This window comes from Mya arenaria, chromosome 2 (genome assembly GCF_026914265.1).
Source record: "Mya arenaria isolate MELC-2E11 chromosome 2, ASM2691426v1".
NCBI lineage: Eukaryota > Metazoa > Mollusca > Bivalvia > Myida > Myidae > Mya > Mya arenaria.
This window is the reverse complement of record NC_069123.1, coordinates 4,563,067-4,578,046: the sequence shown is the minus strand read 5'-3', so window position 1 is coordinate 4,578,046 and position 14,980 is coordinate 4,563,067. Positions and strand designations below refer to the sequence as shown.

The following is a 14,980-nucleotide window of genomic DNA, read 5'->3' as shown; positions in this document are numbered from 1 at the left end:
ACATTCGTATTGAGTTGTGACATTTTTATGACACTTAAACACTTAACTTTGTTTACTCTAAAAATACTTCAAGTAACATTAAGTTGTTGAAAGCTCTGTTTACTTAAAACATAAAACTATTCTCTCTGAAATATTTAACTTTGATTACATTGAAAAAAAACTGCTTCAATGAAATATTGAGATGTCGACAACTACGATGCCACTAAAACACTTAACTTCGATTAATCTTAAACTCTAGCTTCACAGACTCACTGATTTGTTGAGAATTTGTTTATTTTGTTTATCATCTGATTAACAAGACATGATAGGCAATGTTATTGTACCTAATGATAAAAGATTTTCAAAGTAAACATGGCTCTACAAGAAAGCATTGATATATCTTTACATATTGGCACATAATGGGAAAAGCATACTGGGAAAGTGAAAAAATGTATTCATTAAGTAATTTTCAATAATTAATATACCAAAATAAGTTAATCTACATATAACTATATGCCTCTTTATAATTTTTCATTTCTCAACTTCTAAATGGTAGTTTATGTTTTGTTTTAAACAACGTAGCATTGTTTTTTGGTGAAAAGGATTCTTAATATATTTGTTTTGCTACCTTAAGAAGCAAGTGTGGTTTTATAACCATGGAGATGTTCGTTTATATATATACACATGTATATACATCAGTAGCATAACAAACTGAAATAAGGACCTCTAAAGTCTTTGAAATTAGCTCACTCGACAATAGAGGAAAGTGCAAATGAAGAAAATCTGAAATAATGACAAGATGTAGAAGGGGGACTTTTAGCTCGTCCTGTTTCAAACAAACCAGTTGTTGCAACAGAGACAATACACGCAGCTCTGGTTTTAACGATGGTCGATTTATGACCCTTATTTGACTGAGAAAAAACAACAAAATAAACAGAAGAGCGTTTGATTCGGCATTTCGTTGATATTGGATTACAATATACATAATTTCTTACTTCGTTTAATTGGATAGCTGTCAAATTATTTGCTGACAACTTTGTTAATACTGTTCCACCACTTCCTTTGATGAAGCGTTGAATTGCTGACAGCTTACACTGAAATGTAGAAGTGAATTTTATTTTATGTCACGTTATATTTATTAATCTTGGTATAGTACGGTCAAGTACACAAAACACTCTTGGAGATATATGACACAAATACAACTGAGACTAAAGGCATTATTAACGTTTGGTTTTAGTTTAGTTTAGTTTAAAGTTTTAGTTCAATGTCTCGTGTCATATTTATTATTTCATGCAATTTTTCGCCGATTAAAACTCCTATCAATGTTTGATAGGATCGACGCGTGCGTACCAGAAAAAGGGAAAAATTGATTAATTAAGAAATTGTATGGATCAATTTACGATTACGCGTCATTGCATTATATTTACAGATTGACCTTAATTTTATAAAAGTACCCTCTTAAAGGTATATACATGTATGATGCAGTCTTTTCTGTATATTTTGGTACAGCAAACATATCTCTATATATACAATATAAATATATCCCTAGATATGTTTCCCCAATGTTGTCTTATATTACAACCAAGTTTGGTTTCCAATACCTTCTAAATTAATTCAGCACAATTAAATTAAATGGAAAATGTCAGAAGTGTAATATCTTTCGAGAAAAAACGGTCGCTTTTCTTCAAAATAAAAGGTAAAAGGTAATGCGCGATCATATTTTTTTTATTAAACAGGGCGTGAATACATGGCTGAATTACACTGATCGCCATTGACTGAAGGGACATTTAAAAGGTGAACGTGTAAGCAAATAAAATGCGGATTATTTTGTTTGAAACATGGGTATTCCCTTACCCCTTACAATAGAATTCAAAGTCATAAAATTACACGTTCTGAGTTTGGACACATCTGAGTAAAACCATATATTTAACAATCATCACTTTCATTGACCACTTGTGAAACTGATAAGTATATACAGTGGAACCTCACTAAACCGGATCTCCACAAAACCGGAATCCTCGGGATACCGGACTTTTTTCAGAGTCCCGGTTTTCCCCTTCTATTTTTAATGGAAAAAATCCCTACAAAACCGGAACCCCGGAATTCCGGATACCGGACAAAAAATCGAGAAAATTTGTTAGTTGTCAACGTAATTTTACCTCACAAAACCGGACGTTTATTTGTTCAAACATGTCAAAATAATTTTGTGTATTAGAAATTCGCGAATCGCGTGTCACTTTGTTTTGATAGCCGGTGCGTCGTTAAATATTACACCTGTGATGTTGTGTTAACTCGATAATCGATAATGATGATTGTGCTGTGGATTGACTGTCGTGCGATAGTCAAACGATAAGCAAACTTGTGAAAAGAAAATTGATTGAAACATTAATTTGTTTGTTGCAAAAAATAAAGAACTAGAAACGGTTATTTAGTGATCATTTTGGAGGGTTGTTTGATCTAAAGACTTCTATGATTGAATCAAATTAGAGCGGTGCGTTAATTAAACTATCAAACATACTAAACAAGCATTAAATTACGCGAGTTGTTTTATTTCAAGACTTGGAAAAAAGATGATTATAAAAACGCAGAAATGTTTAATTATGCTTATCACTTTTGCAAGTGTTTTAATCATGTCTCAATCTCCGTCTGAACGTCGGAGAATTTAACTGTCCATAGAGGACAAAAGCCTTTAAAGGTTAACTCAGTTAATATTTTGAGTAAATTTACTCCGTACATCAAATCCGCACTAAACCGGAATCCTCACTAAACCGGAAATTTTGCCCAGTCCGGATCTTGTCCGGTTTGGTGAGTTTCCACTGTATCTGCACGCTATTATAATGACTCCAGATGTTCTGTGACATATTTTGCTATAATGATTGGGACACCTTAAGATGTGTCTAACAATAAGGGCATCACCTGGGAATGTGCATACTTTAAGTCGTGGATGTATTTTTATATATTTATTATACCGGTAAAATTACAATGAGATAAATGTGATACAAAACACGATTTAATAAACGAGTTTAGTTTAATAGAATATGCTCTCAAATAAGTTTAGACAGACTTAGTTTTATAACAAAGGACTTTTGTAAGAATAATAAAAAAAACATTGGATTTTATAAGAATGTCTATGATTATCAATTAAAGGGACTTATTCAAATCTTACAAGGTCTGATATCGAAAAATAATTTTGAGTGTTATGTGCTCAAAATAATTATTAAATTGATTAAACATCCTCAAAGGTAGAACTATACCTCTTTTGTAGATTAATATTTTTAACAGTGGCAGAAAGTGTTTTGTTTTGCCGAAACACTTTAGTAACGCCATAGAAAATTGAATTTGTTAGACCTGGATTTACAATAGTCGACTCAAATGAATTTTGCCAGCTGTTGTTTAGTTTGTACTGTACTCTAAAACATATGAACGAGACCGTTTAAGCTCTGTCGCAATAATTAACGTACCGACACATACATATTATGTCATTGTCAATTCTTTCATTCTAGGCCACAGGTGTCCACAACAGTACATAAGCATCTCTCTTAAGTTTAAAAAGAAGTTGTTCACAAGAAAGCAATGAATTGATGTCTATGTCAAAAGTAAACTATTAGTGGCCGATGTATCAAAAATACGCAAAATGTATATTAGATAGAAGAAAAACATAAAAACGGGTTGTAATTGACTTACCATGATGAATCTCAATGTATTTTCCACTTTTGCTTTTCATCTCATAATTAAGATGTTTTAAAAAGCAACGTATCCTAATAACTTAAGGTTATTATTAATTAAGCATTAGGGAATTGTTTAATAGACACAATAAACGTTTTCTTCAAATGCTGTTAAAACGAATGTCGGTTAAATGGTTGTCTTAATTTGCATCTGTAAAAAGAGACACATTATCCTTATTTCGGCTGGTTTTAAGTATGGCTAATGGATACATTTATCGACAACAATGCAAAATCATGATAGCTAAAAGTGTTAAAATGTTTCGCTGTTGATAACAATTTTGATGTTTAGATTCAAATAATTTAAAGTAAGGAAAAATGATTCACCGACATTTTATATAATTATAAGCATTTAATAGATAACAATAAAGTGCCCAATATTTAAGGACATCGATTCGTTAATGTCCAACCTTTGAATGCCAGGTGATTAGATGTTTTATTTTATCATTTCAAGTGTATTGTGTGTAAACATAAAGAGCCTTCATTATTAAAGAAAAGTAATTTATCTGCAAATTGCAGTAGTTCTTTGTTATACTTTAATTTTCTCTGCTGTTGACAGCGAAAAACGAGACAGCAGAATTAGGCTATTTGAAAACCAATACTCAAAAAGCATGTCTGTAAATACAAAATTGGATTATTCTAGCGGATGTAAACCTTTTTATGAGAGCATTTCACCACATGCCATTCACTTTACAGCAATGTTTCTTTGAAGTAAATACGTTTCCTGGAATGTCCTTTTTTGTTTATGTATCCGTATCTTTAAGAATTAAAAACAACCAACGGTTTAAAAAACACATTCCTTTGTAACATGTATGTATATTATGACGGTGTTGTTATCACTCACACACCCTTTCTTACTTAATCTTGCGGAACGTTACACACTTTATTAAATATTCCATAATTATACTGTTCAATGTTGGACAAAAAGGAATATCTATGGAAATAATAATTAGCATATTTTATTATTTATTATACCTCTCAGCCTTGAAATTGACCTGTCTATAGATTCTTGGATTTCCAGTACTTTTTGGAACATAGGAACGTTTTTTACCTAGAAGAAATGTTAAACAAATTAACTGTACTGTTTTAGATCTTACCTTCTACATTACTGACGCTTAGATTTGTCTAGGGCGGTCACGTGGAGGGGATGTATTCTACATACAATCCTTGTAATTTTATTCCTCACAAACGAGAAATTAAACGGCAACTAAACAAGATTAATATGAAATGACAGAGACAAATCCAGTGTTTATAAAAAATGTTCAAGTGTAGTTTGAAGTTACTTGCGTTAAAATGATTTGGCTATTGAGTCTGAAAGAATGACAGCGGGGCAGTTCAGTGAATGGCTAGACCACTTTGACAAAACAAACTCCACACGGGGGGAACTTGGTCTATTGAAAGGATGATAATGATTTTGATAAATGCCAAGGGGAAACATGTTTATCAACTTGCACAGAAATTGATTTATTTATTATTTTATCATGATCAAAGGCAAACAACTCTGACCTTCTGGGAAACTGAAGAAATGGACAATATTGATGATGTTTGTCCCATTATCTCTATTAGTCTGAAAGTCATTATTTCTGATAGTAAGCAGTTTTTTTAAAATGACTATTGAGTAGAGTAGACCATTACATTGTCTCTAATATAAATTAATTGTTTCTGTAAAATGTTTTCTGCATTCCATGTTCATGACATATACCCATCACAGCGGCATGAAAGTGATTCGTATAGAAGTACCAATAAAACAATTCTTGATGTGGACGTTGTCTCTAAAATTAGACCATCTCATTTATCTTCAATGAAACAGTGCAGAAATTTTATCATAAACTAATTTTCTCTCGACTTACAAACAATATAATTATAAATAATACAAACGTGTCTTCTGCTTTTCAATACTAGTACTCATTTGTATTTTGTTAAAGTAACTTTTGAATTATGAAACAACAAGTTAACATTCATTATTCATAATGCATTTTCAATGATGGTATGCCATTTACTCATGGTCATTAGACTTCATGAAAAAGCTCGATCAATTTATAAATTTAGGCAACCGTGGTTTGTGGTCACCAAGAAGGGAAAACTGTTTATTGTTTTTCAAGTACTACGGCTTAACAATATAAGACCACATACTCGCGTAACATCGTACACAATGAGTGTAAACAGCTTCAGCTTCAAAGTCAAGCACACTCTACACCACACCTATATTACCTAGGGTATAAAGGCACATTGCGTGATGTTACATATCACACACTTTCTTGATTACCTGCCCCTACCAGTACAGATGGTCTCAGACTCTCTTTTCGGAACAAATCCAAACACTAATTGATTTATATAGTACATTCAGTGACTTACACGTTAGCTGAGTAGATTTGGACGGCAAAATTATTATTGATCCATATCACGTCATATTTCACAACTTATAATATAATTTTAAATAATTCTTTGAGTTACGTACCGAATAAATTCAAACGCCCATCAGTAACGCGTTTAGTTATAATAGCTGTCAACTGTTATCACAAGACAGCTAAACAGAATAATAGACTAAGTATTATATCAAGGAGGTACCTCAACCAAATGACACTGAATTATATAACGACGCTTTAATTAATTAGCCAAAGAGTTTCAGACATCTAGTAGTATTCTTACAGAACTAAATCGTGTTAAACAACTGCAGCCGATTGTATAAATCTTAATTTCGATTATCGTTTGCAAAATGTGCACATAAAAACAACCCGTTTGGTCAATGGCCAATAATCATTCACCAATCAATAAACAGTATCCACTTTTATACAATTGGCTATTGAATTATTAATGTTCATTCTTAATCAAGCAATGTTTTTTATTTCACTTACTTAAACATTTCTTGCTGTAAATTTATTTGCGTTCGACAAAGTTTGAAAGCATTCTCCTGAGTGATAAACAACCTTCAATACAAATGATAAATAATAGACTCATCACAGTTTTAAATACGTTTAAGTCTGGGGACATCAAACAAAACAGTTGCAGACACGTTACTTAATTAAAAACTTTTTTCATGGACGTCTTAAATTAGTTCTAAACGTTTTTGTGTATCAGTTTCTCGATTCATATGAATACTTGGTTACAATTTTGGTACTTATTAAGTTGCATTGGTTTCGTCTCTAAAACTCAACTCTATTTTTGATAATCCATTGAAACACGTTGATGTCCTTTTTCATTCTCGTCAGAAACAGGTATACACAATATATACATACAGGTACTGTACACACACTTGTTATCATTATGAATACTATAAACTTACTTAATACTGCGTGCTATATCCAATAAATTATACCACTTGTCTTCTATTCTGGTATTCATTACTAATTACATATTATATTTCTAAGCCTCTGGGCCAACAATAATTGAGTTCTTCTGCAATATTGGAGTGTAAGCTACGAGCAGACGAGACAAGCAGTATCAAAGACGTATTAAACAATATCCCGATTGCTGATTTATTTAGATTATCTACTCAAACCAGAGAAACAATTGTAGGAGTTTCCCAGTACGAAATAGTATAATGGTCTTATATTTCTCATTCTCGATAAATGAAAGTGTCAACAACATACAGAAAACGTGATTCTTTGATGATCTTGAAATGTATTCTAAATAGATTACGTACAGTATTTGTTTAAATGTATTATATGATCTCTTGTTGTTGCAAAGGAAAGGGTTTTGTCCGATTGCTATTTGACTAAAGATGTGGAAATCACAGGGGCAAGCCTAGTAAAGACTTTAAACAAAGACCCTGTTTAATGACAAGAAGCTAAGACCTTACATTCACCGAATAAGAAACACACATTGCATGAATAATACAGACAGAGCAGATTCGCATCACCATTTGTATCACCATTCCATATAAAAATATGTTGAGAATACCGCATTAGAGAGGTCGACGAAACGGGAGTTCATTCAGTTGTTGACCTTGAGGTTTGTTTCGGCATGCAATAATTGGTTTGTTTAGTAGAAGATTTATGTAGCTTTTATTTATTTTATGGTTTTATTTGTGATTTGTTCCTGCAATGTATACATCGGGGTTACCCAAACGTATTAAAAACAACAAAGCTAATCGGTACCTTAGGGTTTTCAAAATTTAATTTTAATTTATTTATCCTACAATGACTGTCGACCAAACAAATTGCTGGCATGTGTAAACTAACCAAAATAACCTGCAGTTAAGTTATCGAGTTTCATACAATTGGCTGCTGCTGTTTAATAACTATATGTGTATATACAGGGATACAAGCAGGCAAAACATAGCTGAAATAAGGCAAAAGAAAGCTCCATGAACTTCTAGGAGACCAAACAGGAAATGAAATGACGACAATCTTTATTATGCCCCCCTTCGAAGAAGAGGCGTATATTGCTTTGCACATGTCGGTCGGTAGGTCGGTCGGTCGGTCGGTCCGTCGGTAGACCAAAGCTTGTCCAAGTGATAACTCAACAATTCCTGGACGTTTAGTCATCAAACTTTATATAAAGGTTGAGACTGACCAGTAGACGATCCCTATTGATTTAAGGGCTCATCGGGTCAAAGGTCATGGTCACAGTGACATTTAATGATAAAATTATTTTAAAGCTTGTCCGAGTGATAACACAACAATGCCTTGACCTATGGTCATTAAACATGATATTGAAGTTGGACCTGACCAGTAGCTGACCTCAATTGTTTTTGGGGGTCATAAGTCCAAAGGTCAAAGTCACAGTGACTTTGATTGGTTAAAAGGGTATCTGAGTGATAACTCGACAATGCCTGCAACCATGGCCCTTAAACTTGACTTGGAGGTTGCGCCTAACCAGTTGATGACCCCTATTGATTTCAGGGCTCATCGGGTCAAAGGTCAAGGTCAAAGTGACCTTAATCAATAAAAGGTTGTCGGAGTAATAACTCTTCAATGCCTGCACCCATGGCCCTCAATCCTGACTTGGAGGTTTGATCTGACCAGTAGATGACCCCTGTTGATTTTGGGAGTCATCAGGCCAAAAGTCAAGGTCACAGTGACATTGAATGATAAAGGGTTGTCCGAACGATAGCTCGACAATGCCTGCACCCATGTCCCTCTATCTGGTCTTGGGGGTAGAGCCTGATCAGTAGATGACCCCTATTGATTTTGGGGGTCATCGGGCCAAAGGTCAAGGTCACAGTGACCTTAAATCATTAAGGGTTGTCCGAATGATAACTCAACAATGCCTGCACCCATGGCCCTCAAACTTGAGTTGGAGGTTGGGCCTGACCAGTAGATGACCCCTATTCATATTGGGGGTAATCGGGCCAAAAGTCAAGGTTACAATGGCCTTGAATGATAAAGGGTTGTCCAAGTGATAACTCGACAATGCCTGCACCCATGGCCCTCAAACTTGAGTTTGAGGTTGGGCATGACCAGTAGATGACCTCTATTGATTTCATGGGTCATCGGCCAAAGGTTAAGGTCACAGTGACCTTAAATGATAAAGGGTTGTCCGTGTGATAAATCAACAATGCCAGCACCCATTGCCCTCAAACTTGACTTGGAGTTTGGGCCTGACCAGTAGATGACCCCTATTGATTTTTGGGTCATTGGGTCAACTTCAGTGACATTTAAGGCAAACTTAACAATTCATTGACCTATGATCATCAAACTTGACATGAAGGTTGGCTCTGACTAGTAGATGACCCCTTTTGATTTTGGGGGTCATCGAGCCAGAGTCCAAGGTCACGGTGACCTTTCATGCGAAAAGGTTAGCAAAGCTTCTCCCAGTGATATCTCAACAATACCTGGACCTATGATCATCAAACTTGACATGGATGCTGGGCCTGACCAGTAGATGACCCCTATTTATTTTAAGAGTCATCAGATCAATGGTCAATGTCACAGTGACCTTGAACGAAAAAAGCTTGTCTGTGTGATAGCTTGACAATGCCGTTTTTTTGTGACCAGCTGATGATTCCTATGGATTTTGAGGTCATAGAGTCAAAGGTCATGGTCAAAACACACTCTATCCTCACACTTTGAATGGTCATAATCTTTAAACTGCCTCAACGGCATCCAATGTCAGTGACAAATCAGCTGTCATTTCGGTCATGCATATTTCATTCAATTGTCCATATAATCCTGACAACATGGCGCTGAGGGAGGGGGGAGTGGGTGCATAATGTTTGACAAACATCTCTTTTTAATATTAAACTACATGCTGATTTCTTTGCGATGAATTGCAGTCAAAGTACAAGCAAACATTCGTATCGTAGTCGTCGTCGGGAGTGACATTGTTGTCTTCCTCGATGGCGTCTTTCTAGGAAAGGCTTTTGAAAATAGGACATAGCAAAAAGGTTGTTTAAGATATCCAAATGTTGCGAGGGCTAATACACACAACTCTTTACAACTAATCTTTTCAATGTTTGACTTTGACCCTAATAAAAGTATACAATAGATAAACGCCAAAACAAATAAACGTCATAACATTGATAAAACTGATTGAAAGGATATAAACATGTATTATCCTGTTGTTTCTGCCCAAGAAAAGGAGATAAATTGTCCAAGGAAATATAACACACTGTATATATTTCATCAACGTCTCTTTTTTGACAATGATATTTTATACATTCTAATAAAACACAGTAAGATAGAAATCTGATTTTTATCTTTATCTGTTTAATAATGTATGTTAACAACCCAATCAATTTATAAACAGATAAAAAAGAGCTTTAAACAAGATATTCCTGACGGTGTTGAACAAATTAATGCTTCACTTTCTCCCATCCCGATTTAATTAAAAAAGGTTACTTGATTTGCAATTGCTTGGTAATGGTTTATTATGACGCATATTAATGTCTTATAAAAAGGTGATACGAAGTAATGTCCTTGATTTATTTTTTCCGAACAACCAATCAGTTTGATTGCATTGTTGTCGTTAATATACAGACGAGTGTGCTTATTGAGTACATGCAGGTCCTTCGGGCTTAGTGACTGTTGAAAAGGATTACTAGTTGAAGTTGTTACAGCTATCAGTGTGCATTCGTAACAAATTTTGGGTTTCCATTGATATATGTTTTTGGCGTATTAAGGGCTTTGAATCTATGCATCTTCCAGGATTTAATTATCACTTTCTTGAGACTTTATGCTACTATGACGGGTATTTCTTTATACAATTTCGACTTGTTTCTGTAGTTTTTCATATAAATATTGAGTCATTTTATTCGCTAATCTGTCATAAGTAAACACTAAGCCATATCATATATATACAAATTCGAATAGATCTATCAAAAGCTGCTATCATTGAATTTATCATCAACTGTAAATGCTTAGTTCATTATAGTAACAATTGTAATTGTGTTTCATATGAACATTTGAAGAGCTTCCCGTAGGTGCTGAAGTCTAATATAGGATATATGCAGGACAAAATACTATAATATTGAAAAACTCTTGATTGAGGCAAAAGTGTGTTCAGTGTTGTCTGGCACGAAAACATTAATAATATTGATAATTAATTTCATGATGCTATTTAACCGAAAGGTAAATAGCATCAAAAGCAATTTCCAGCTTATATCATTAAATGGCCACCTTATTCGGGGATATAATCATATTTACTTGTCAGTCATTGTACATTTACGAACGCGTTTTCGGATTATCAAGTTTTATTAAATGCTGTTAATAAGCAAATTACTTGTTGCATGCCAATCAACTGCAGAAAATAAAACATTCTCAGGTAATCATCCGCAGTTAACCTTTATTTTAATACATGTAAAAGACCTCATCGATCTATAAACAAGTTATAAAACGTTATTATTAAAAAGTTATTCCCGACGGCGTTCCAGCCACTTAATATTGCACTTTATCTCCCTACTTGATCTCAATTGCAAGAAATGTTAACTGCATTTGCTATTGTTGTTAATGGTTTATATTGACGTATGAGTGTGTCTCAAGACGGTGATATTAAGGATTAATACATGATTTTTATTTTCGAACAGAACACGAGTTTGATTGCGTTGGTGTCTTATAAATATAGTGTGTTAATGTCAATATACTGGCAGGTGATTCGGGCTTAGAAGCTCCTGAATGACATTACCAGTGGCATTTATCACTGCTAAAGATACTATACTTAAAATGTACATATTTATATTTAATACGTATTTTGGGCGTGTCTTTCTTAGAATAGAAGCTCTCATCACAAATTCATACGACAGTGTTGTTCGGATGGAGTCAAGCACAATGGGGATCTTTTGTGTTTTAGATGGGTTTAGTAACAAAATTCTGATAAAATATTTGTTTTGTATTTTTGGTATATGGGTCCTGTAAACACCTAAATATGTACAGGATGCATGTATTTTTATTTCTGTAGGTTGATTCTTTAAATATCGCAATTTTTTCGAGAACAAAAATGTGCTTTCAAACTCATTGTTATTATCATTATTATTATGATACTAATAATAATAATTATTATTATAATAATAATTATTATTATTATTATTATTATTATTATTATTATTATTATTATTATTATTCTTATTATTATTACACAAAACATATAACAAAGAAATATCAAAACAATTTTATATGCGCGGCAATCAGAGACAAAACTTATTGTATACGCATAGTACAGAAATACTTTGTACTCCCATAACCTATTTATACTTTTGTTGTTGAGATTAAGGTGAATGTCATCCATATTCAATGTACGAGTATACCAAATTTATCACTTGATGATGATTCAATCAGAACAAAAGCGATTTTTGCGTCTCTTAATCGATATACCATTAACTGAAAATAAGTTGGGATTTTTTTATTCTGATGTAAGTCAACTGTAAAAATACACACCACTGCATGCGTTGATGTCCGAATTTGGGTCATTTAATCAATCAAATCAGACTATTTTGTTATTAACTATTCCTATGAATTTGTCTTTAGGTCTTGCAATAAAAGCAATGCAACGCAAAGACGGTAGTCAATTTATATCCCCCCCCCTCCCCCACTAAGCAATTTTTAGCAAGCTCTTAGCACTTCAAGTCGCACAATGTAAGTAGTCAAAATTAATCCCTCACGCAAACTGTACATGAATGTATTCTTTAAAGTTTATGTTCGTCCCTTGGTAATAAGTTCCACGGTGATTAGCAAACGAATATACTCAATTAAAGAAGGTGGCTATTGGCTTATTTTGGTGTACGAAATCGATTGACATACTTTATATGATACATACATGTTTAGAAATTCACTTGGTGTGTTTAGGCTGAGTAAAACTATACCAAAATCCTCAAAAGATAAATAAACTTGTAATAAAAAACACTTTATATTTAATCTTATGTAGACATGGACAATTCTATTTTTCAGGAAATGCACATATACTCTATGGATGATAAAGTTATTCTAAAACGCTGCAATTGATCGAGTTATAGGTTGTATGCCAATCAGCTGCTGCAAAAACAACACAGTCATGTACGCATCCGCTGTTTCTCTTTAAATTATGTAATATATCTTAACAACCTCATTGATCTATAAACATATAAAATGTTATTTTTAAAGAAGTATTCCCGTCAGCGTCCCATCTACTTTATTGGTGCACTGTCTCTCAACTTGATTTAATTTACAAAATTTGTTAATTGAATTTGTAAGTGGCTAATTATGGTTCATATTGACGCGTGATAATTTCTAAAGAGAGGTGCTATTATTAAGTGTTGTACTTGATTTATACTTTCAAACAAATTACCAGTCGGATTGCGTTGGTGTCGTTTATTGTGCTTATTAATTGTTCTGGCAGGTCCTTCAGACTTCAGACAGTGTTCTTGAGAAGTTTTACTGTGCAATCATTATTGCCATCAATGGAATTCACATCAAAACGTATCTAGGCTTCCAAGTGATGAATTTTCTAGTTTTTCTATCACATTCTTGAGAGTACATGTACATGATTAAATGGTGGGCTTATTTTTATTATTCGCAAATCGATGTTGTTTACTTTGACATTCTTGGTGATGTACATCATAGCTAAGCAAGACTGTATGCGCTTCCAAGAAGCATTGAAAAGTATGTTCGGGCTTACTTTAGATATGGAAAAGTTAACATATCGAGTAGGATCATGACCAAGTTTCTAAAATGTTCAGATCGTGATGTTGACTAATACAGGTCTGGCCATGTACTTTATTTTAACTGTTTGCAAGTCTAAGCATAAATCTGAAACTGAAACGGAAACTGAAACTGACAGCAGTCATGTCGTTGCTGGATTCATAAATATGAATACAACAACAATGACAACAAGCCTGGAAAATGCGTGAACTTTTAAGGTTATATTTATAAAATAAATGTAATCGATTAGATGATGCAATATAACAATGGTCAATCAAATCTGTAAACTCGCGGTTTGCAGTGACAAAGTCACAATCATACTTCATGATTACGCTAAAACGGGAATTAGTACAAATCCAAGTATTGTTATTTAGCAGTTAGGCCGCCGATGGAATAATTTCGATCATCATACAGATTAATTTTACCACTTACCGTGAGTAACATGGAAATATTATACGAAATAGTACATGTTTTACAAATTCGTAACATTCCAGGTCAGATCAAAAGCATTGAATCATTGCAAACGGAATGAAGTATGAAATATATTTAAAATATGCACAAAAATATTCATAAGGTTTCTTCTCCAAGGAAGTCAAATGTATAAAGATGTGTATAGCATCTAGATCGTGAAAATGATATCAGTGTACGGACGTCTTGTTGAAAAAAACGTTCAGGGTAAGTATGTAATGCCCAATCAACAATGTCGTTATTCTTATGCCATAATGCCAAACCATTAATTCCCTAGCGGCAACTTACATCCATAGTAAACAATGACTACCTTAGCATACTATAACGCCCTTAGTTACAAATGACAAACTTAGCATCAATCTTTAGGCATAGTCACCAATGACTTCCTTTGCAATCTCTTACTTACTAAGCAACCAAGGACTATCTTTGCATCCATGACTTCCTTACCTTCGAAAAACCAATAACATTGTTTAAAAATCGAAGACCTTTTTAGCAATCATTGACTTCCTTTTTAAACCAATGTCTTACTTTGCAATAAATGACTGCTGTTTTCAGCTACAAATTAGCCTCAATTCACTAACTTAGTCACGTAAGACTTCCTTAGCAACCTAAGACTTTATCACAATTAATGACATCCTTAGCAACCAGTGACAACCATAGTATCCCGATAATTCCGTATTATCTACGTTCTTCTTCCTTTGTTACCAAAGTCTTCCAAATGACAACCTACATTTAAAGCAACCAATGACTTTAACTGCG

At 33.7% G+C, this 14,980-nt stretch overlaps 1 protein-coding gene across 1 annotated transcript in view; it reads right to left on the bottom strand.

Moving 5' to 3' along the window:
* Positions 1 to 1,073, bottom strand: part of LOC128209257 (speract receptor-like) — a 210,169-nt gene extending 209,096 nt beyond the window's left edge. Inside the window, exon 1 of the mRNA XM_052913214.1 lies at positions 975 to 1,073. The gene's annotated coding sequence lies outside the window, so the exon portion shown is untranslated. The remainder of the gene's footprint in view (positions 1 to 974) is intronic.
* Positions 1,074 to 14,980: the final 13,907 nt, after the last annotated feature.